Consider the following 23,569-nt stretch of genomic DNA (forward strand, 5'->3'; position numbering starts at 1 on the left):
GGCGAAAAACGGAGCTAACGGTTCCCCTTAGGGCCATTTTTTGCCCTCCGGAGGCTCTAGGGAAGCCTCCTGAAGGCTTCCAACACATGCATGTGCACTGGCTAGCTGATAGGGCAACGCCTCCCGTGCCCTAACAAATGGCCCTGCATGCCACAAACACACACACACAGCTCTTCTAAAATTATACACATTCAACCTCACTTACTGCATTTGGAAAAACACACCCAGAGTCCACTTTCTACCACACATTTAACTATAACCTAGCTTGCACATAACAGTTAGAACCAGGAGATTTAATGGATTTAGTAAAATGTGGTGAAGCTCACTTAACAATGCTCTTGCTTAGCAACCAAAATTTTCAGCTCAATTGTAGTCATAAGTCAAGGACTATCTCTGCCTTCCTCTGCATGGCAGCCTTGTCCTAGTAAAGTCTTCCTTTCTGGCAATTTTCCTCTCTGTTAGAGGCACCAAAATAATCCAGACAAGGATAGGTTTCCTGCTGCAGCAGGGGTTGGACTAGATGACCTCCAAGTAACCTTCTAGCCCTAAATTGCTGTGCTGTTTCAAATTGTTTTCTGAAGCCATGTCTAGTGCCAGGGTTTGTGGTGCTTCCTTCCCCTTCCCCTCCCCCCTCTCTCTCCCTCTCTCTCCCCTTCCTTTCTTTTTCTTTTACTTTTAAAACTGTTTTATTTCATTTTCATTTTCATTTTCATTTTATACAATCACTTATATACTGTGCATTTAAAAAAAAGGGAAAATCAATGAACACAACTCATCTTCCACCATAGAAAACCAACATAGCACTTCAATCCCCCATACACCCTTTCTTCTCCCCCTCCAACTTTCATTTCTCCCCTCCAACATTCCCCTCTTCTACTTCCCTTCCCCCTCAAACATTCCTTTCTCCCCTTTCCCCCATCTCACCCTCCTTACATTCCCCTCTCACTCCCTCTTTACTTCTCCCTCTTCTTTCCCTCTACTCCTCACTTTGGTGTATCTCTACAATTCATTAATCTATTCAGTTTATTACTCTAAAATTAAGAAAAATGAAAAAAGAAAAAAAAGGAAAAAGAAAAGAAAAAAAGAAAAAAAAGAAAAGAGAGCAACAGTATACAAGTGCATTCTTATTGTTCTGAAAATTGAGACTGTATTTCCACCCTCCCCCCTCCCCCCCATAAACCCCCCTCCCTAACCCCCTTTCGACTTCCCAGGTCCAATACCTGGCATAACTCTTTATCAAGCACAGTCTGGAGTATATTAAAATCAAATAAGTTTAGAATTAAAAGATAAAAGATAAAGAAAAAACAAAAAAAAAGGAAATAGTAAAAAAAAAAACCACACACACACACAAAAAAAAAGGAAACGGGAAAAATCAACAAACTCTCTACATTAAACTCAGCTTCCCATCATTTTTAAATCTTAAACAATGTACCTCATTCCTAATTTCAGTTATTTTATTACTTGCAGGGTTTCAAACTATATTGAAACCAAGTAAGTTAATTAAATGGAATTCCAGCTAAGGGCCTTATCTCTTTATCTAAATATCCAAACCTTTAATTTATCTCTTTTACCTCCTTCTCTATTAAACCATTTAAACATTCAAATACTTCTCTCGGTTTCCTTTTCCAACTCCTCCCATCCTGCCTTTACCCATGTCCATATATATATATTATTTTCATCCGTACTCCTCCTGTATTTGCTTCACCTTCCTGCAGACTCTATGGGTATATCTTTCCAAACATTATATTCAAATAACAATTTATACAAAGATCAGCTTACTTTCTGGCTCAAAATAAACTCTAATTAAACCTTCACTACCCTCCCATCTACCCCACACTTCCCAGCTCCATTCAACCCGAACCACAATCCAAGAAGATCACGATCTCCGCTCTCCTCACCCTAAAGAATAAATCATGAACAATTAGAGTAAAAATTCAAAGTTATCCATCGAGTCCTGTTTAAATCCCATACAATATATATTCCAAAATCATCGCCACTTCTTTCAGTCTCTTTCAGTCTCAATGTCTCTTCGTCAGTATGCAGCTATGCCGTTTTACCCAAGACAGGAATCACAAAGTGTTATTCAAATTAAAAATTAAGCAAATGTTTTAGAGGCATAACTAAGTCCTTATTCTCTACTCTTCTGCCCTTCCGGAGGGGGAAAGCAATGCCTCTCGCCTTGTAGCCACGTGTTCCGCTGTTTCTCTTCTCCTTCTCCTTGTCTTTCTCCATGTCCGGGTGATTCAGGAAGTCCCGCCTTCAGAATATTGTAATAGAAATCTCGGGCTTCCCAAACAGAGTTGAGGCAATGTTTTTGGTTATCAAATGTAACAGTAATACCAAACGGCACTTCCCATCTGTACTGTATCTGGGAGTTTCTGAGTTCCTTAGTTAAGAAAGCATAGTCTCTTCTGGCTCTTAATATTTGAGATGGTATTTCTTTGAAAACAATCAAATCCTGTCCATCAATTCGCAGCCTATTATTATAGAACTCCTGTATTATCACGTTTCTGGATTCTCTTGTGGCGAAATATATAATTATGTCCCTCGGAAGTTGTCGCTGTTTTGCTACGTACGAACTGTGGCGATAGATTTTTTGGATCTGCCAATCAAAGTTAAGTCCCGGACTTCCCACCGAGCGACTAAAAGCCTCAAAAAAGGTCTGTTTCAAATTCTCCTGCTCATTTTCACGCAATCCCCTAACTCTTATTGCAGACTCAGTCTTCTTATAATTTATCATGACAAGTTGTTTTTGCGCAATTTGGATTTCCTGTTGTAATATTTCAATTTTAGATGTCAGGTTGGAATTAGCTTCTTCCAAAAGTTCCAGTTTATCCTCCATTCCAGCAATATAATCTGTCATAACATTCATAACCTCGATCATATCCTCCTTTGTTTGAGCGATCTTGGCATCAAGTTTGTCATAAAAGTCTGAAATAAATTTTTGCATTTCCTCTCTGAACTCTTTAAGGATTTCAAAAAGAAATTCTTTCGTTAGCAAATCTCCAGTAGAGGGCGTAGAAGGCAAGGACAGCGGCTTTGTAACAAATGCCTGAGATGAGCGTCTGGGTTTTGATTTCGGTGCCATGATAAAAAGGGAAGCAAACAGAGTCTCTACTCACGTTAATTTGAGATAAGGTAGTTTCAACAAACCCCTGGCAATTAATAAAAAGAAATCTTCGAGGGAACAGGGCTAATTAGTTTATAATCCCTTAAATCTGTCCAGGAAGTTGAAGATATATCGTTATAGCAAATGCGGAAGTTATAAAATCGCCATATTTTTTTTTAAAAAAAAAGGTTAAACAAAAGGAGTCTTTTATAAAATTGAAGCTGGTATTTTAAATAGAAAAAAGAAAAATTCACAGGTATGGTCACTGCCCGGATTAATCTTAAATGGGTTAATTACAAAGGCTTGTTCTGAGGGGGGAAGTAACTCGCCTAGAGCTGAAAAAAAAACAGCTGAGAAGATCTGGCCGGAGTAAATGACTCAGCTTTCGTTGATTCACTCTCTTTCGTTCGCAGCCAAAAAGGAAAAAAGGCTACGAACTTCAAAGAGGACTCTAACTGGCTGGGTTCCCTCCCTACTTTTTCCTTGCCTGGAAAAAGAGTTATCTAAGATCTTAAATAGATATACGAACCAGAACTCTGAGGGCAGCTTCATTAAGCTGCCGACGGCGGCAACCCCTCCTCCGGAAGCCTCACTTCCTTTCTTTTTCTTTCTCTCTCTTTCTTTCTTTCTTTCTTTCTCTCCCTTCCTTCCTCTTCCTTTCTCTTTCTATTTCTTTCTTCCTTTCTCCCTTTCCCTTTCCCTCCCTCCCTCCCTCCCTCCCTCTCTCTCTCTCTCTTCTGGATGTGTTCTGCTGCTGTTGCCACCGCTGCCACCATTGCTGCTGCTGCTGGGCACGTCTGTGCAGGAGAACTCTGCAATGTGGTGCAGTTCCGGGATGGCAGAGAGCTGAGGCAAGCTCTGCCCCCATCACCGCAGGGAAGCATGGAAGGTCTGTGGGAAAGGGAGTAGGCTGCTAGCTCCCTTCCCTGCAGCCAGCCGGCCCCGACATGCTTGCTTGCCTTCCACACAGCCCTTGTCCAACCAGCCACTCACACCAAGAAGACCCGAGAGCTTCTACCTTGGTCCAAGCCAAGCAAGCCAGAGGCTCAGAGGGGCTCTTACCTCAAAGAGGGACCCGTTGTTGGGCCACCCCCCTCCCTGCCAGAATAACATCTCCCCAAGCCGCCGGCTGCAAAAATTGCCAGGCTGCCTCCCCTCCTTGCCTCCTCTTCACAGGAGACGCTAGCTGTATTCTGGTCAAAGCTGCATGTGAAAACTTCCTGGGAGTTCCGGGACATCCTGATGCTGCTGCTGCTGCTGCTGCTGCTTCCATCCCCGCTGCGATGCTTACCTGTGTGGAGGCAGGAGGAGGCAGTGGATGAATGTGGCAAAGGTGAGGCAGGATGAGCGTCCAAGTGGGCAGACTGGTTCAGGGGCATGGCCAGCCAGCGGTCACTACTGGTTCTGCGACCCAAGCCAGCATACCACTACCAGTTTGGCCGAACCTGTTTGAATCAGTAGGAACCCACCTCTGATCTTATAGAGTGTATATACAGGTACCATAGTCCTCAGCATATGACCACAATTGAGCCCAAAATTTCTGTTGCTAAGTGAATTAGGTGAACTCAAGTCCTTAAGTGAATTTTGCCACATTTTATGACCTTTCAGCTGTTCAGTTAGTAACATGGTTGTTAAGTGAATCTGGCTTCCCCATTGACTTTGCTTGTCAAAAGGTCACAAAATGATGTGGGTACACTGCACCCCATCATAAATATGGACTAGTTGCCAAGCATCCAAATTTTGATCAGGTGACCATCAGGATGCTGCAACAGTCGTAAGTGTGAAAACTGCTCATAAGTCATTTTTTTCAGTGTCTTAATTTCAAATAGTCATTAAATGAATGTTGTAAGTGAAAGACTACCATACTCTATTCCTGTCTCCATATAGTGAGGCATTTTCTTTCCCAAGCTGTCCTATAGTACCTTTATGGGAATTATTTCACTATAATAATTTACAGCAGGCTAGATATTTGTATTTTCCTTCTGCCTTTGTAGAGACAGTTGCCTATTTATGGAATTGGAAGGAGACATTTTGCCATTAAGTTCAGTAATTCCTATTTCAGGGAATTGGCCAAAATCTGAAATGAATGAAGTTAATAAGAGTCTAAGAGCCAATCTGGAATCAATCTAGATTTTGCTTCTAAGCTCTTCAGTTTTCAGTTCTCAGACAAAAATATGCTTTGCATAATGTCCTCACAAAAAGAATAATATAAGCCTCTCAGAATCAAAAGAGTTCTTAAACTATACGTACCACTAATAACCCCCAAACCCGGAAAAACAAATTACCCATAACAATAAGGAAGCTCCAATCCAAAAACATATCTCTAGCAAAAAAACAAAATTGGCTACAATGCGAATTTTAAAAGCCACTACAAAAATCTTATGCCACCAGATAAAGACTGAATGCACCAATCACATCAAGCAAGAGGAAAACATTATGTGCAGGAAATCCAAACACACCTTCTATAATTTCATAAACAACCAACTTAAAGACTCAAGATCCATCCCAACCCTAAAAGGACCGAACGGCAAAGACTGTAACGATGAAGCCGTTAAAGGCAACCTCTTTAACCCAGAGGCTCTTCAGCTCTGTCTTCATAAACAGCAATTGCTCATGCCCAATATTTCCTAGTCATACCACAAATAATTACAACGATCTAATACAAATCAATTTTACAGAAGATAATGTTGAAAAGACACTACACAACTAAAACCATCTCTATCTATTTGCCCTGATGGACTATGTGCCTATTTCTTAAAAAAATATTTCCACTGCCACAGAAGAACCTCTAAGCACAATCTTTGAAAAATCTTTCATAAGAAGTTCCTTGCCCAACCTATGGTCTCTAGCCACAGTCATCCCACAGTCAAAAAAGGGAGACCCCAGCCTAGTTGAAAATTACAGACCAATTTCTTTGTGTTGCATCACCTCAGGGGTGAAATGCTACCGGTTCGGGCTGGTTTGGCCGAACCGGTAGTAAAAAAAATGCTTAACAAAGTAAAAAAAGGTTCTAATGATCAACTGTGCTCTGCGATGGTAGGAACTTTTTTTTTTACTTTTTTTTAGCATTTGGGGTTCGTTTTTGTTCTAAGGAGGCTTTCCTGAGGCCTGCTAGGCCAAAAACGGGGTGGGGATGCAAAGAAAGAAAGAAGGAGGGAGGGAGGGAAAAAGAAGAGGATGAAGGACCATAAACCTGGCACAAGATGCAGCTTCAGAGGATACCTTGAAAGAGCACAGCAATTCAGGTCTGGGAGGGACCTAGAGGTCATCTAGTCCAACCCCCTGCTCCAGCAGGACATTATTAAAGTGAGTTTCGGTCTTTTGACCCCCCAGTCACAGGACTAGATAGCCATGCCCACCCAGTCACATAATCCCCACCAAGCCACACCCACAGAACCGGTAAGAAAAAAAATTAGATTTCACCACTGTGTCACCTGCAAAGTCATGGAATCAATCATAAACCAATCTATTACCCTCCACTTAGAAATGAACAGCCTACTCTCTAACAAACAATTTGGTTTCAGAAAAAACTTATCCTGTAATCTACAACTCCAACACTGCAAAAACATATGGACTAGACAACTCAATCAAGGCAAAGCAATAGATGCAATTTACATAGACTTCTGTAAAGTTTTTGATTCAGTGGTACATGATAAACTACTTCCAAAAATAAAATCTTATGGCTCCTCTGGACCCCTGCATAATTGGATAGCTGTGTTCCTGTCAAACAGGTAACAAGTGGTCAAAATAGGGAGTGCCTTATCAAACCCTACATCTGTTAACAGTGATATCCCCCAAGGCAGCATTTTTGGACCAAGGCTCTTTATACTTTACATGAATGACCTTCGCAATCATATTACCAGCAACTGCATTCTCTTCGCCAATGATGTAAAATTATTCAACACCACCAACAATGCTGCTGCCCTACAAAGCGACCTTGACTATGTGTCAGAATGGTCAAACATTTGGCAACTTCAAATCTCAACCAACAAATCATCTGTCTTACACATTGGCAAAAAAAAATCAGAACATAAAATACAAGCTGGGCAGACACAATCTTGTAGACAACCCTCACTCTATCATAGACCTAGGAGTACTCATATCAAATGATCTAATTGCCAGAGCTCACTGTAACAGCATTGCCAAAAAGGCATTAAGAGTTGTTAACCTAATCTTGCGAAGCTTCTTCTCCGGTAATATTGTTTGCAAACTAGGGCATACAAAACCTTTGCCAGACCAATTCTCAAATACAGCTCATCTATCTGAAACCCACACTGCATATCGGACATTAATACAATCGAGAGAGTCCAGAGGTATTTCACAAGAAGAGTATTCCACTCCTTGACTCACAACATAATACCTTATGCTACCATGCTTGAAATTTTGGGCTTAGACAACTTAGAACGATGCCACCTTTGTAGTACATAAAATTATCTGCTACAATGTCCTACCTGTCAATTTCAACCACAATAATACACAAGCACACAATAGATACAAACTTAAGGTAAACCACTCCAAACTCGACTACAGAAAATATGACTCCTGCAACAGAGTGGTCAATGCCTGAAATGCACTACCTGACTCTGTGGTTTCTTCCTCAAACCCCCAAAACTTTAACCTTAGACTGTCTACTGTCAACCTCACTCCATACCTAAGAGATCTGTAAGGGGCGTGCATAAGCGCACCAACGTGCCTACCACCCTGGTCCCAATGTTTCTTTTTATTCATATCCATTTCATGTATCCAAAACCATGTTTATACATATATACGTTGCATATACAAGCTTGACAAAATAAAATAAATAAAAAAGAGTCTTTTCATTACAAGATGGGTGGCAAATAAATATAATAAATAAATAGCAATAAAATTTTCCAACTCAGATCAACTCATGGAATTCAATATAAATTGCCTCCCTCTTCCAATTTTCCCCCACAAAAATAACTTTGTAGAGTAGAGCGAACCACCAGCCCAAAATAACCCAATGATGTTCAGTAAGAAGGTGGATTTTAACCTGTTCCCCAAAGCAACTAAGTTCAGGACAAGAAGCAATGGGTGGAAACTAATCAATGAGAGAAGCAACCTAGAACTAAGCAGGAATTTCCTGACAGAACAATTAACCAGCGGAAGAGCTTGCCTCCGGAAGTTGTGAATGCTCCAACACTGGAGGCTTTTAAGAAGAGACTGGACAGCTATTCATCCAGAATTGTGTGGGGTCTCCTGCTTGAGCAGAGAGTTGGTCTAGAAGACCTCCAAGAACCCTTCCAACTGTTACTCTGTATTGTATGCTTAAACCCAGGTATCCCTAATCCCTGTCCAACATTTCCCCCTCTATCCTACAAATTTTCTGTAAAATAGCAGATTTGTAGAATTATATTTTTAAACTGTTGGAAAATTCTTGTGGTGAAATTTTTTTCTCTCTCTCTCTCTCAGGGAAAGCCGATTTTTTAAAGAAAACTCCTCTGTGACTTTTGATTTAATAGCATGCAAAGGTGAACGTTTCTTAGCACTTGATAATCAATGAGTCCATCAGCCTTTCTTAAACAAAAATTAAAATCCTACGTGTCTCTACTGACAAGTTGATTTCTTTGAAATTAGCTCCATAAATATGACTAAGATGGAAAGCTGCTGCTTTTAATTCAGGCTTACCCTCGAGACCTGATTAAAGGACTCTTTTAGAAGTTTGGATTACATGTCCCACTTTATAATATTTTCCCCCTTGTCCTTCGGTAAACAGTTTTAACAGTTAATAAATAATTGCATAATGTAATATGAATTTATGTAGCACTCATTTTGATTAGCATGCAAGATGTAAGTTTGAGGAGATTAACAATGAAGGAGACTATTTGTAGCTCAGGGTGGAACTGTGGGGTGGAACTGGTGCTCTCTGAGCTTGGTGGTTTTCTTGCAGATGTTTCATTACCAAACTATGTAACATCATCCATGCCAGAGTGAAGAGATTACTGTTGTTCTTCTTTTCTTTCTTTTCTATTTTTCTTCAAAATGGCTTTGAATTGTTCTTGACAGAAGCAGTTTCCCATAATACAACCTTGCAATTATTTTAATGGGAGAAATGCCTATAACTACAGAGTTTTAGTTGAGGGAAGGTCCAAGAAATACCTTCTTGTTTGTCCTAATGTGGAAGACTCTTATTCTCCTTCTCACAGTTCTTTGCAATGGCAGAAATTCAGTCTTTCTTGAAGGACTAGAGAGGCTCAAGGTTCTAGACTATCACAAAGTGTGAAGCAAAAAAATAACATTGCTTTTTAAAAATATACAGTAATTACTATATATTTGGCCTTTGCTCTAGGCAATCCCCTTCTTCCCAAGTGAAGTACCAATGCAAAATGGAAAAAGCCTCTGCTTTCATCCTTCCAATTGAGATGGATCGCTTCTCTTTGCCCAGCTGTGATGGAAATGACTTATGTACCTGGGCACTTGTCTGTGGCATAACTGCACAAAGTCAGAATAACAGGATAACAGAATTGGAAGGGACCTTGGAAGTCTTCTAGTCCAACCCCCTGCTGAAGCAGGAGACCCTGTACTATTCTGGACAAGTGTCTGTCCAATCTCTTCTTCAAAACCTCCAGTGATGAAGCACCTACAACGTCTGAAGTCAAGCCATTCTGTTGGTAAATTGTTCTCGTTGTTAGCAAATTTCCCCTTAGTTCCAGATTGCTTCTCTCCTTGATTGGTTTCCATCCATTCTTTTTTGTCTTGTCTTCAGGTGCTTTGGAGAATAGCTTGGCTGCCTCTTCTTTGTGACAGCACTCAAATATTGGAAGATTGCTATGATGTCATCCCTGTTCTTCTTTTTACTACAGTACACAAGTCAGGAAGAAGCCAAACCCAGAACTACAGTAACTGCCCCTTCAAAACTTTGCACAGACCCTTAAAAGGCCATGATTATAGGCCAACATTGTCTTCATTGCAGAGAATTAAGCCTCATCTGTATGGCCTGTTTTCAGTATCATTAAACACACTTTCATTTATAACGAATGTTCCATGGCTCTCTTTATTTTTGCCGTTTGATGTCTCTTTAGAGTATAGTTCTTTAAAATTGCTCTGGAAAAATCTATAAAACCTCTCCTGAAATAATTCTACAAAGGTTTTATGGAGAAGGTTATGAGCCACAATGAATGTTTTCAGCTCAGCATGTAGCACTGTGAATCACTACTGGGTTTTCATGGCCTATAATCTATATATCTTGTCCTAATTATGTCAAAAATCAGGAACTAGTGCTTGGAAAACAGCAAAAAGGGTGTTACTTTCCTTTTAAATGCAGGGGGGAATCTGTTTTCCTCATTAAATGCAGGGGGGAAAGCCTCCCCATTATTGTAGCTGGATTCACACACTATATGTCATATCAACCCAATGAATTAAATTAAGTTTAATTGCTACGTAGTGCAAACACATCATTAGATTTCTATAGTTGAGTTTATGGTAGCATTGGTTCATTGACTTATGGATGAAGATTGGGTACAAATCCAAACAAGTGTGATTTATTCAAGTAAATTTGTTAAACAAAGTGAAATCTAGAGACAAGTAACGTACAGCTCATAAAGCATATATCTCTCCCATATATCTAATTTTGGGGTAACTCCAATGCTGTATTTCTGAAATCAGCAGCAACATTATAGGACACAATGATATTCGCTTTTGATATGGAGGTAAAATAAAGGAAAAAATTGTTGTGTGAATCCTTTGCTAAGCTGATACATTTCTGGAAAACATGCATGCTTCCTGGTTGTGCAACTGTGCACCACATGAACACAATGTATATCTATCATTTACTTATTCATTCACAACTTTTATGATGAGGATGATGTTATCCATCCATTTGTGTTGGTGATACTATGGGCCCGGTCTCTCCACATCTTCCAACCTTGTACTCTTCTTTGAGTTGTTGCATGCTTAGCTGGTGTTACCTTTGATTGTGTGAGGCCATCGTGTTCTTTGATGGCCTGGTTTCCGTTTGCCGCTAACTCTTCCAAACTATAATTGCTTTTTCCAGTGAATTCTCCCGCATATTAATACTTCCATGTCAGAAACACAGCAGTAAAGTGGTGAAAGAATTTGCCGGTGACATCACTGTTGCCTGGGGGACCCCCAATTGAGTGCTCCTTTCATGTCCCCATGAAAATGGCCACTGAAATGATACCCTTTTATCTAGTCATGGTCAGCCACTTTCAAACTACTGGGCTGAGAGTAGCTGGAGGTTATGATGCTACCCAGTGCTGGGTTGCTAACTGGTTTACTACCGGTTCGCTCGTGCTCATGCACTCACACACACACATGTGCACAACACTTCTGTACATGCGCAGAAGCATCCAGATGGGTGGGAGGAGGCTCCCACTGCCGCCACTACTGGTTTGGCTGAACCAGGTCGAACCAGGAGAAACCCACCTCTGATGCTATCCTGTGGCAACAATGGATCTCAAACATAAGACTGCCGATTATTAATCCAGATTAATTCTAACCTTGCGAGCCACTGCACTCCTCTAATTTCCGTGCTTGGCATGGGGGAATAAGTGAGTTGCAGTTTTGCGATTTTGACAATTTTTATATATTCCGGGTTCAACAAGGACTGTTAGTGATTGACCATATCCTAAATGCAACCAATGAAAACAGAAATATACGACAGATTTAGAACCAATCAAAGTCAAGTCATCCACCGATATCTGGGCAAGCTACCAGATATTAAAACCTAGATAAAAAAAACCTTTGATTTCAACTACGTATCTGAAAGCCATTCCATTGCCGATTAGAGGCCTCTCAAAACCATTTTTAACATCAATGGCATCTTGATGAACTGTCTCAGTGGGAAGATAAGCAAAACTATTTGTGAGCTGTTGCCTAACAGCTGAATTGGCTAATCCTGGTACTCATATTAATCACTATTGATCCATTCATGCTGAAGAATGATTAGCAAAGGACACGGCCTCATTTTGCTTAATCTGGACACCAGGAAGGCAGAAGACTGAAGAGGATGGGAAATTAATTTAAGTCCAGGCTTAAATGCCGTGCTAAATGATGGTGATATTCTTTGGAAAACATTCCATAAAACAGAATGCCAGAAAAACCTTTGGTGAGATGTTCAAAATGTCCTGATCCATATTTCTAACTGATGTCACTCTTCTGTGAACATTGTGATGCACTTTTTAGAAACACAATTATTTCACCCAAATGATGTAAATAAATATTTTGACATAAATATCTACCTTAAAATGTTTGTATATTTATTTAGAAACTAAACAAGACCTGACTTGATATAGGGAGTTAATTAAGGCCCGGGATGTCAGGTTTTGAATGCAGAACTCTAGAGGGCCACTAGATGGAAACAAAGGTTGCTTTTGTTTTTAGTCCACTGTTCATACCAAAATGAAGTTTTATTGCTTTTACTAATAGTTCATCCTCTAGAAATATCTATAGCATTTTGGCTTTTTCAAGATCAGCCAAAGTCTGCTAATGATGCCACTCGCTGTGGATCACCAACTTATAGTTTCTGTCAGTGTGCTGTAGAATAGTAATTAAGATGTCTAAATATACAAGTAAAAACTCAGCTGCTTGAATTTTGAATGAAAAAAAAAATCTGAGCACATAAATTCACATTGACCGCACACTAAAGCAGAGTTGACTATTTTGCAGTCCCTGCATATTGTGTGAACTATTCTAAGTCTTGGTCTGTTTCAATAGAAAAACTACGTGTAGCGAAGGACTGAACTGTGGCATGTTCTCTGAGGTTAGTGTTTTTGTCTTGCAGACATTTCATTAACAAACTAGCAACAGTAACTATGAGAGGGATCATGGAGTCTTAGTGGACAACCAGCTAGATATGAGTCAACAGTGTGCTGCATCAGCAGCAGCCAGAAAAGCCAACACATTAACAGAGAGATGCAATCAAGATCAAGGGAGGTATTAATACTACTCTATAAAGCTTTAGTAAGATTACACCTAGAGTACTGCATCCAGTTTTGGACACCACAATATAAAAAAGATGTTGAGACTTTAGAAAAAGTGCAGAAAAGAGCAACCAGGATGATTAGGAGACTGGAGGCTAAAATATATGAAGAACGGATACAGGAACTGGCCATAGCTAAGGCTAGTGAAGAGAAGGACTAGGAGAGACCAGGAGAGACATGATAGCAATATTTGTCACAAAGAGGAGGGGGTCAACTTATTTTCCAAAGCACCTGAAGGCCAGACTGATCAAGGAGAGATTCAACCTAGAAATAAGGAGGAACTTTCTGACAATGAGAACAATCAACCAATGAAACAGAAGCTGCCTTCAGAAGTTGGGGAAGCTACATAACTGGAAGCTTTCAAGAAGACATCAGACTGCCATCTATCAGAAATGGTGTAGGGTCTCCTCCTTGGGTGGAATGTTAGACTAGGTGACCTACAAGGTCCCTTCCAACTCTGTTAGTTTGTTAACATCATTAGTGCTAGTAGGGAGTGATGTTTGCTCTTATTTTTCTATACTATACCGATTCATACCACTTGTCTTGTCTTGTCCTGTCACTGTTGGTGGGAATGGACTTGATTAGGTTGTTATTTACTGTTGTCTTGTTTGTCTACATTGGTAAGTCCTTGAGTGGACTAATGTTTACTTCTAGATTGTTGGTCTAGTGTTAATCTTGATGTTAATCTCTGCTCGTATGCTTGTTCTTTGTCAATGGGGAGGTGTTTGGGTCTTTTTCTTTCCTTTTTTTACTTTTTGGTTGTCTCTTTTGAGTGGTATATAAATGTTGAATGGTATGGACATATTGAGGACCAGTTTGTCGATGTTCCAGGTCCCCTCCCTTCTAGCACGATGATGTTACCTAATTTGGTAATGAAACATCCAAGCCACCAAGTTCAGAGAGTACCAAGGACCAGAGGTGGCATTCAGCCAGTTTACACTGGTTTGTGCGAACTGGTAGTGGAAATTTTGCCTGGGTTGACAAACCAGTAGTGACCGCTGGCTGGCCATGCCCCCAAACCAGTCACCCTGCTGCTGCTCACTTGCCCCACCCACTGCTTGCTTGCCTCACCTGCCTAGTCAACGCTCACTCACCCCGCCACCTGTTCGACACTCACTGGATGCTCACTTGCCCCACCTATCCCAGCCCTATATATGTTGCCTTTGTTTCACCATGCTGCCCAGCTACATACCTCGCCAGTCACCTCTGTGCCTTGCCCACTCTGCTCAGCTCATCAAAAGTAAGTAACCATGCTACCCAGTCACCCTTCATCTTGGGTCAGGGGCTGGGACCATTCCCCGAGGCCCCACAGCCACTGCCCACCTTGGCCAGGTCAGGGAATGCACCATTCCCTGGCTCTAACCTTGCCCCGGAGCCTCCTCCTGCATGCTGCCCTGCCCTCCCTTCGCATGCATTGCCCCATGTCCCCTCCTTCAGTGGCCAAGGCCCTAGCCCCACTTCCTCCTCCCCCACTGCATCTTTCTTTGGGCTGCTACCTTCCTCCCAAGGTGCTTGATCTGGACTCTGGAAGGCAAGTTGACCTCCAGTAGTTTTCAGTGGCCTCCATCCAGCTGCTGCTAATGGACTAACAGAGCCACACAGTAGGCAATGGGATGTCCGTGCGCGGCCGGCGTGTAGAGCAGGGCAGCAATGGCAGTGGCTTTTTTGGTGAGCTCTGGTAGTTTTCAGCAGCGTACAGCCAGCTGCGGCAGCCACAAAGCAGCTCTCAAAGAGGCAGTGGCTGGGAGGCTTCTCGCAGTCACACCAAAAAAGACAGCAAACTCTCTTTGCCAGCCATTTCCCAGCAGCAGTGACTGGCTGGAGGCTGCCGAAAACTACCGGAGGTGAGCTTGCCTTCTGGAGTCCAGACCAGCTGCCCCAGGAGGAATGTAAATAGCCCAAAGAAAGAGGTGGGGGGGGGTGAAGCAGGGCTAGGGCCAGGGTCACTGAAGGAGGGGAAATGAGGTGACGTGTGTGACTGGTGAAGGGAGGGTGGGGCGACATGCAGGAAGAGGTGGCATGCAGACAGATTAGGCCAAGCCTGGGCACAAAATAGGTAGATAGGTAGAAATTCAATTTTTCCCTGTCATCAACTTGGCCATGCCCACTCAGTCACATGACCCCCCCCCCTCCTACCTAGCCATGCCACAGAACTGGTAGTAAAAAATTGAATCCCACCACTGCCAAGGACGCCGCACTGAGTGTCTTTATTTTTTTAATCTTTAACCACTTGGTGTTTATAGGCATCAGATATGGGTTAGGATTCCAGTTCCATAATTTTGATTTTATCTCCAAAAAATGTAACAAGCCACGTAATGTGTAAACTTCAAGTCTATATATTTTGAATTTGATTGAAATCAAGCATAAAAGTAGGAGAGTAACAGTGGTGTGATTCATTTTTTTTTTACTACCGGTTCTGTGGGTGTGGCTTGGTGGGCATGGCATGGCTTGGTGGGCATGGCAGGAGAAGGATACTGCAAAATCCCCATTTCCTCCCAATCATCTGGGACTTGGGAGGCAGAGATAGGGGCAAGGTAAGTCAGAGGTGGTATTTACCGGTTCTCTGAATAACTCAACATTTCTGCTACCGGATCTCCAGAACTGGTCAGAACCTGCTGAATACCACCTCTGGAGAGTAACTAGTTAATATGGACTGGTAAGTACCTTGTCAGTGGTACTGCCATATTGATCAGGCAAAGCAACCTTTGGAGAGAAAGGCAAAATCAACAGCTGTAACAGTATTCAAGCACTATCACCAGAAATGCAGACAAAGACCTTCCTTTATTCAAACCTTCTGGCGCATAATGGATCCACTTTGATTTTTCCTCATACATTAAAAGGTTGTGAACTTATCGAATTTATGTCAAGGGACAGAATTTTTGCAGGTGCTACATTTGCCAGTATGCTTGAACAGCACTTTGCCTTTGTAATAGGAAATGCCTTCTGTATAATTGCATAGGTTTAAGGAAAATAAAGATCCTCTCACACACATCCCTTCTCTCTCTCTCTCTCTCTCTCTCTCTCCCTCTCCCTCTCCCTCTCCCTCTCCCTCTCCCTCCCTCCCTCCCTCCCTCCTCATATAATGTTAGAGGAGATTGTACCATGGAAGATACTTCAGTAGGCTTGCAAGATGGGTTGATCATTTAATTATTGGGAAGACTTCCAGTCTGACATTTGGCATAATGAAAATCCATAAATTCCACAATTATTTAGTAGGTAGAAGCATCAAGCTAATTGTGGCTGATAGCTAAGGTAAGCAGGTAAATACTTGGATGAGAGACTGAATATGAATTCTGAACTGGTAAGGTAAACAATCTTAGTGATTGGCCCAGTCAATTGTGGTCATAAGTCTAAGGACTATCTCTTTAGCAAACCAATTTCATACTACTGCCAAGAAAACCACATTGAATTGTGGTCCCTAGGAGTCAAGAAAAAGTGAATTCCTATTTGATTTAATTCTGCTTGCTTCTTTGATAGGATTGGGTTTGTTTTTTGTGTCTTCCCACACTGGTTAGATGGAAAAAATGGAAACTGATCAAGGAGAGATTCAACCTAGAAATAAGGAGAAATTTCCTGACAGTGAGAACAATCAGCCAGTGGAATGGCTTCCCTCCAGAAGTTTCAGAAGCTATGGGTGCTCCATCACCCACAAGATTTTTAAGAAGAGACTGGACAACCATTTTTCTGAAATGGTACATGGTTTCCTGCTTGAGCAGGGGGTTGGACTAGGAGACCTCCAAGCTCCCTTCCAACTCTGTTATTCTGCTAAGTCTGGGCACATGAATGTGACAATGCCATAACCCTAAACCTATGAGTCTATGATCTTTCATGGATGTCCCCTTGCATACTCAAAAATGTATGGCATATATCATAAAAGAGGTGCAAACCAAGCTATGCCTTGTGAGATTGATGAAAATGCAATGCTAATAGGAACCAGAATCCAGTGATACCCACGAGGGATTATGGATTAAGAAAATGTTCTAAAAAGTTGTTACAGGAAGCATCAGCAATTGGGGAGTATTAAAAAGTAAGCAGTAGCCCATAACATTTTAAGAGACAGGGGTGGGGGAGTCAGAATATCCAGACCTTTATCAGCAAATGTCAAAAGCAATTGAATGTCTTCAGCTAAATGTCCAAATGTCATGCATATTTCTGTTCCTTACTGATAAATGTACTTCATGTGAGTCCATAAAACTAACTTCTTCCAATATTTTCCAGGCAGACCAAAGACGTTCTTATTCTTGAATAAATCTGTAGCCTGTTGGCTGCACTGGAGGTGATCTCCACGTGCTTCACAACAGAGTCATTAGCTGAATTACTGCAAACACCGAATGCACCAAAAGCCTAGCTAAGTGGGCTGAATCACTGCACAAAATTTGGAATTCCACACATTTTGCAATGGGATGAGTGAACAGTAGAATAAGCATTGGGATAAGTAAAAATAAAAGCTCTGGACGAAAGTCATCGGCCAGAAGGACATTGTGTTTTATTCAAAGGGAAGGAAGCAATTTAGAGACATCCACACTGAACTCTGCACCTATTTTAGTGCAAATTGGTTTTTGTTTGGTTTTTTTAATGTCAATTTCCATTACTTGAAGTTCACATATGTGGAGGATCAAGTACCAGGAAGCAATTCCATTGGACAAATCAGGATCCACCTTCTTTTCTTCACCTTTGAAGGAACCAGCTAAAATTTGAAGCATTGGATCGTAGGCAGGGTTGGTGCCCCAAAGCCTCCCCCCATCACATATATGCCCATAAGTGCCTTTTGTGAGCCTAAAATCGCGTCTCTCTCTCTCTCCTTCTCCTTCTTCTCCTTCTCTTTCATCTCCTTCTCTTTTTCCCTCCCTCCCTCCCTCCCTCCCTCTCTCTCTCTCTCTCTCTCTCTCTCTCTCTCTCTCTCTCTCACACACACACACACACACACACACACACAACCCTCTTTCCACTCCAGGAAGTCTTGAGAGGGATTTCTTCCGCCTAGCAACAAGACAGCACATCAGGAATGATTAAAAGGTTTTTTATCAATGTGAAAGGTAATTGAAGAGGCCTTGGAAGCAAAGGTGGCTGTTTTGCCAAGAATACAGAGTTTTAAAAACTCCTTTGCAGAAGAAAAGGGGAGGAGCCTGACACAATCACAGAGGTTTTCAGGAGCCTTACATCACTTTCTCTGTTGACAGTTCAATGTTCTAGCCAAGGAAACATGCCACACCAGACTCCCCAGTGACAGCAAGGACCAAGGTCCTTGCAGGGGTGCAGATGAATAATCCCAGGATGAGAGGGGGCTTCTCTTCCTTAAGGGAAAGGCAAGAAGGAGATGCCACCTTCTGGATTCTTCTGTGCTTGCAAATTTATTTCCCGAAACTAGCAACATCCCAATTATAACAATAGACAGGAGGAGGAGGAGGGGGGGGGAGCGGGAGGAGGAGGAGGAAGGAAGGAAGGAAGGCACATAGCATGTAACTGCCTTTGTGATTCATTGTATGATAGTACAAGGACAGGGGAGGGAAGGAGGCTTAAATCTTCCTCCCACAGATGCCACCCACAGAATACAAAGTCCTCCCCATTCTTTCCAGTGGGGATTTTATGAAGGAAAGCATTGCAGTGCTGTCAATCAAGGGAGCCTGGACGTGCCAAGCATGGCAGAGATGGGGAGAGAATTTCAAGAACGAATCATTTTTATTTCTACTATAACCTTGTTCATGCGAACAAGCTAACTTCACTACTAACCTGAGCAGCCTCCTGCCCACACCATCTTATCTTTCTTGGAGACCTCAATCTACCTCTTATTAATTGGACACTGAATGAATGTACATCTGAACCCATACTTGCAACCCTGTACAATGCCGTTATTACTCTGGAACTGGATCAAATAGTAACAAACAGCACTAGACTCAACAACTGCCTTGATCTTATCTTCTACAGCAGTTTAAACTCAATTTACAGTCTATAAATAAAAGAACCCTTTTCCAACAATGACCACAGCATGATAGATATTTGTCTCAATTTACATCCCCACAAAGAGGAGCATGATGAGGGCCCCCCAAAATATAACTTTAAAAAAGCCAACTATGATTTCATAGCGGCTGACCTCTCTTCTCTTGATTGGCACATTCTGTTCTCTGGCTGTAATATTACTGAAGACCATTATAACACTTTCTTGCTCAAAGTCAAAAAAGTCATTAAACAATACGTACCATTAATAATCCCCACAACTAGAAAAAACAAATTACCCATAACAATAAGGAAGCTTCAATCCCCCCAAAAATATATCTGGTGAAAAAACAAAGCTGGCTATGTAGCCGCTACAATACCTTATGCTGCCAAATAAAGGCAGAATGCGCCAATTACCACTGCAAACAAGAAGAAAACCTCTTATGCACAAAATCCACCCAAGCCTGCTATAATTTTGTAAACACCAAACTTAAAAACTCGACAATCATCTCACCCCTAAAAAGTCCTAATGGGAAAGACTGTAATGATAAACCTTTAAGGCCAACACATTCTTCAATTCAGTCTTTGTAAACAGCAATGGCTCATGCCCCACTTTTCCTATTCATAGCACAACTAATTGCAATGATCTGATACATATTGACCAGTGGCGTGGCACGACAAAATCGTGCTCGTCAAAATAGCGGTGATTAAACCGTGTCGCTAAAGCCGCGACGTCATCACCGTGCGTCATCACCGCCACGACAACAGCGCGGCGACAGAAGGGCATTTTACATGCTTCGTTCTTTGCCTCTGTACCTCCAAAGGTAGCCCTCCTCCTCCAGCTGACAGCGGCAGCGGGCACGGGGCAAAGCGGGCTGCCCAGCAGCAGCAGCCCACGGGAAGGGTCCAGTTCAGCCGCGGGGGGCAGCAGGAAGCCTGCGGGGGGCCCGAGAGGGGCCGCCGATGCCGCCTGCCCTGCCTCTTCCTCCGGGGGAGGCGCCGGTGGCAGAGGAGGATGCGGCAGCGGTGAGGCTCTCCCGGGGCCAGCAAAGCGGGCTTGCCCAGCGGAGGCAGGCCGCCCTCTTCTTTTTCAACAACATCTCCTTGGATGGGGGCCCGCTGCCGCTGGGCAAACCCGCTTCACTGGCCCCGGGAGAGCCTCAGCCGCCGCCACTGCCGCATCTTCCTCTGCCGCCGGCGCCTCCCCCGGAGGAAGAGGCAGGGCGGGCGGCGTCGGCGGCCCCACTCGGGGCCCCCACGGGCTTCCTGCTGCCCCCTGTGGGGGGCTGGACCCTTCCCGTGGGCTGCTGCTGCTGGGCAACCCGCTTTGCCCCGTGCCCGCTGCCGCTGTCAGCTGGAGGAGGAGGGCTACCTTTGGAAGTACAGAGGCAAAGAACGAAGCATGTAGAACGGCCTTCTGTCACCGCGCTGTTGTCGCAGCGGTAAGGTCGTGTTTTTCTTAGCGCTTCGGATGCCGCGGATTTGCCTCCGCACTTATGTCGGCGCGGATAAGGGCTTCGCGGTTTTGTGGTGGAACCGACCAGTGATGGGTTCCAGATCCCGTTGCAACCAGTACGCTGCAATGGGGCCAGGCGTTCACCACATGCACGTGCACTGCATGCATGCGCACACCCACCGCTGTTTGGCAGAGCATCGTACAGGCACTGTACACTGCATGCACATGCGCAAATGGCCTGGTTGGGTCAAATACAGCTCAGGAACATGGGCAGGAGGGTGGGCCCTCTGAAGCACTATACCGGTACACTCGTACCAGGGCGTACCGCCTGCAACTCACCACTAATATTGACTTTAAAGAAGTTCTCGTTGAAAAGGCACTAGGCAACCTAAAACAATTGCTATCTATTGGCCCAGATGGATTAGGTGCCTATTTCTTTAAAAAAGCTTTCTACTGCCTTAGCCGAACGGCTAAGCACAGACTATGAGGAATCATTCAGAACTAGCTCCTTGCCCTACCTATGGTTATTAGCCACAGTCATCCCTATCTTCCAAAAAGGAGACCCCGGCCTAGTTCAAAATTACAGACCAACCTCTTTATGTTGCATCACTTGCAAAGTCATGGAATCAATTATAATCAAATCCATTACCCTCCACATAGAGGCAAACACCCTGCTCTCTAACAAGGAGTTTGGTTTCAGAAAAAACGTGTCCTGTAATCTTCAACTCCTACACTGCAAAAACATATGGACTACACAACTCAACCAGAGTAAAGCAATTTACATAGACTTTTGTAAAGCCTTTGATTCAGTGCTACACGACAAACTATTAAAATTAAAATCTTGTGGCATTTCCGGGTCCCTACATAAGTGAGTAGCTGCATTCCTATCAAACAGGCAACAAATAGTCAAAATACAGAGCGCTCTATCAAACCCTGCACCAGTTAACAGTGCAGCATTTTAGGACCCACACTCTTTCTGTTTTACATAAATGACCTTTGCGATCATATCATAAGCAACTGCATTCTCTTCACTGATGATGTAAAACTATTCAACACCACCAACAATGCTGCTGCCCTACAAAGCGACTTTGACTATTTATCAGAATGATCAAACATTTGGCAACTTCAAATCTCAACCAACAAATCATCTGTCTTACACATTGGCAAAAAAAATCAGAACATAAAATACAACACTTTGCTGCTGCTTCGGCTGCCGTTGAAACGGGGAGGGGGGCATGGCATTTGGGAGGGGACTGATTGTTGTGCTGGAGGAAGATTCTAGAGTTTGAACTGTCCACCTTACTGCGCATGTGGAGGAGGAGTGTTTCCCACCAAGGCTAACGGAACCAGCATTCCATCCTGGTGATGCCTTTTGAAGTTATCTCACACCTGACAATTGGGAGAATTATGATTGGACTGAGCACAGGATGCCAAGGCGAGGGGAATGAATTATACAATACATTATTCGCTTTCGCGCCTAAATAATCAGTCTTCGCTTAGCTTCGCTTCTATTCATTTATAATTAGTAAAAGTACACTTGAATTCTATCAATGGAGTCCCGTGGCTTTCTTTCCTGATTGTTGAATGAAGAAGTGCTGACACTAGGCAAACACCTCATAGATGACCCTCACTCTGTCAAGGACTTTGGAGTACTCATTTCTAATGATCTAAGTGCCAGAGCTCACTGTAATAGCATTGCCAAAAAGGCATTAAGAGTTGTTAACCTAATCTTGCAAAGCTTCTTCTCTGGTAATATTGTTTGCAAACTAGGGCATGCAAAATCTTTGCCAGACCAATTCTCAAATACAGCTCGTCTGCCTGGAATCCATATTGTATATCGGACATTAATATATTCGAGTGAGTCCAGAGGTATTTCACAAGAAGAGTACTCCACTCCTCAACTCGCAACAGAATACCTTATGCCACCAGGCTTGAAATTTTCGGCTTGGACAACCTAGAATTACGTTGCCTACGGTCTGACCTAAGCGTAGTACACAAAATTATCTGCTACAATGTCCTACCTGTCAATGACTACTTCAGCTTCAACTGCAACAATACATGAGCAAACAATAGAGACAAACTCAAGGTAAACCACTCCGAACTTGATTGCAGAAAATACGACTTCAGCAACAGAGTGGTCAATGCCTGGAATGCTGTACCCGACTCTGTTGTTACTTCCTCAAACCCCCAAAATTTTAACCTTAGACTGTCTACTGTTGACCTCACCCCATTCCCAAGAGGTCAGTACCCGACTCTGTTGTTACTTCCTCAAACCCCCAAAATTTTAACCTTAGACTGTCTACTGTTGACCTCACCCCATTCCCAAGAGGTCAGTAGGGGCATGCATAAGCACACCAGCATGCCTAACTTTCCTGTCCTACTGTCACAATTTATTTGTACCCATTTTCTGTGTTCTTATTTATGTTTATTCTTATTCCTGTTATCTTGTACATGAGTGACAAACTAACTAACTAACTAACTAGCTAACTAACTAACTAACTAAATAAATAAATAAATAAATAAATAAATAAATGAGCTGAAGAAGAAACTTCACTCTAAGGAATGCAGATCATCACATGTTTTGCTTTTATACATAACAGTCGTTCCAACATAAAACCTGCTTTTCAAAGAGAGAGGTACCAAAAAGTCCCCCTTTTTGAAGGATTGGGGTGTACAACTTCCTCAATTTTTGAAGGCATCTTTCTGATGTAAAAAAAGGGAACCTCTCATAGTGGCTTCAAAGATATCTCCTTGCTGTTTGCTCAGAAAGAGGACAAAAGGGTGGCTTATCCTTTGTCATCCCCAGAGGTGAATGATAAGATTCTGTGGTGTGATGCTCACCTCTTGGTGCCATGTTGTCTCATCAACAACGCCTGTGTACTTTTCTAGTGTGACTTTCCCAGGTTGCTTGCTTTCTTGCCTACAGTCCTGGTGGTCCCGTAAGCCCTAAACACTAACCTGGATGGACACTTCTTAGCTCTGAACTCCACATAAGGCCAACCAGATTCTAGAGATGAGGAGCTGTAGTTTTATCTCCAGCATCAAAGCTAGCTGGATAATTTGGGGCAGTCCTTCTTTCAACCCAGTCCAGCTCCTAGATCAGCTGCTGTG

Source organism: Thamnophis elegans, chromosome 15, assembly GCF_009769535.1.
Source record: "Thamnophis elegans isolate rThaEle1 chromosome 15, rThaEle1.pri, whole genome shotgun sequence".
NCBI lineage: Eukaryota > Metazoa > Chordata > Lepidosauria > Squamata > Colubridae > Thamnophis > Thamnophis elegans.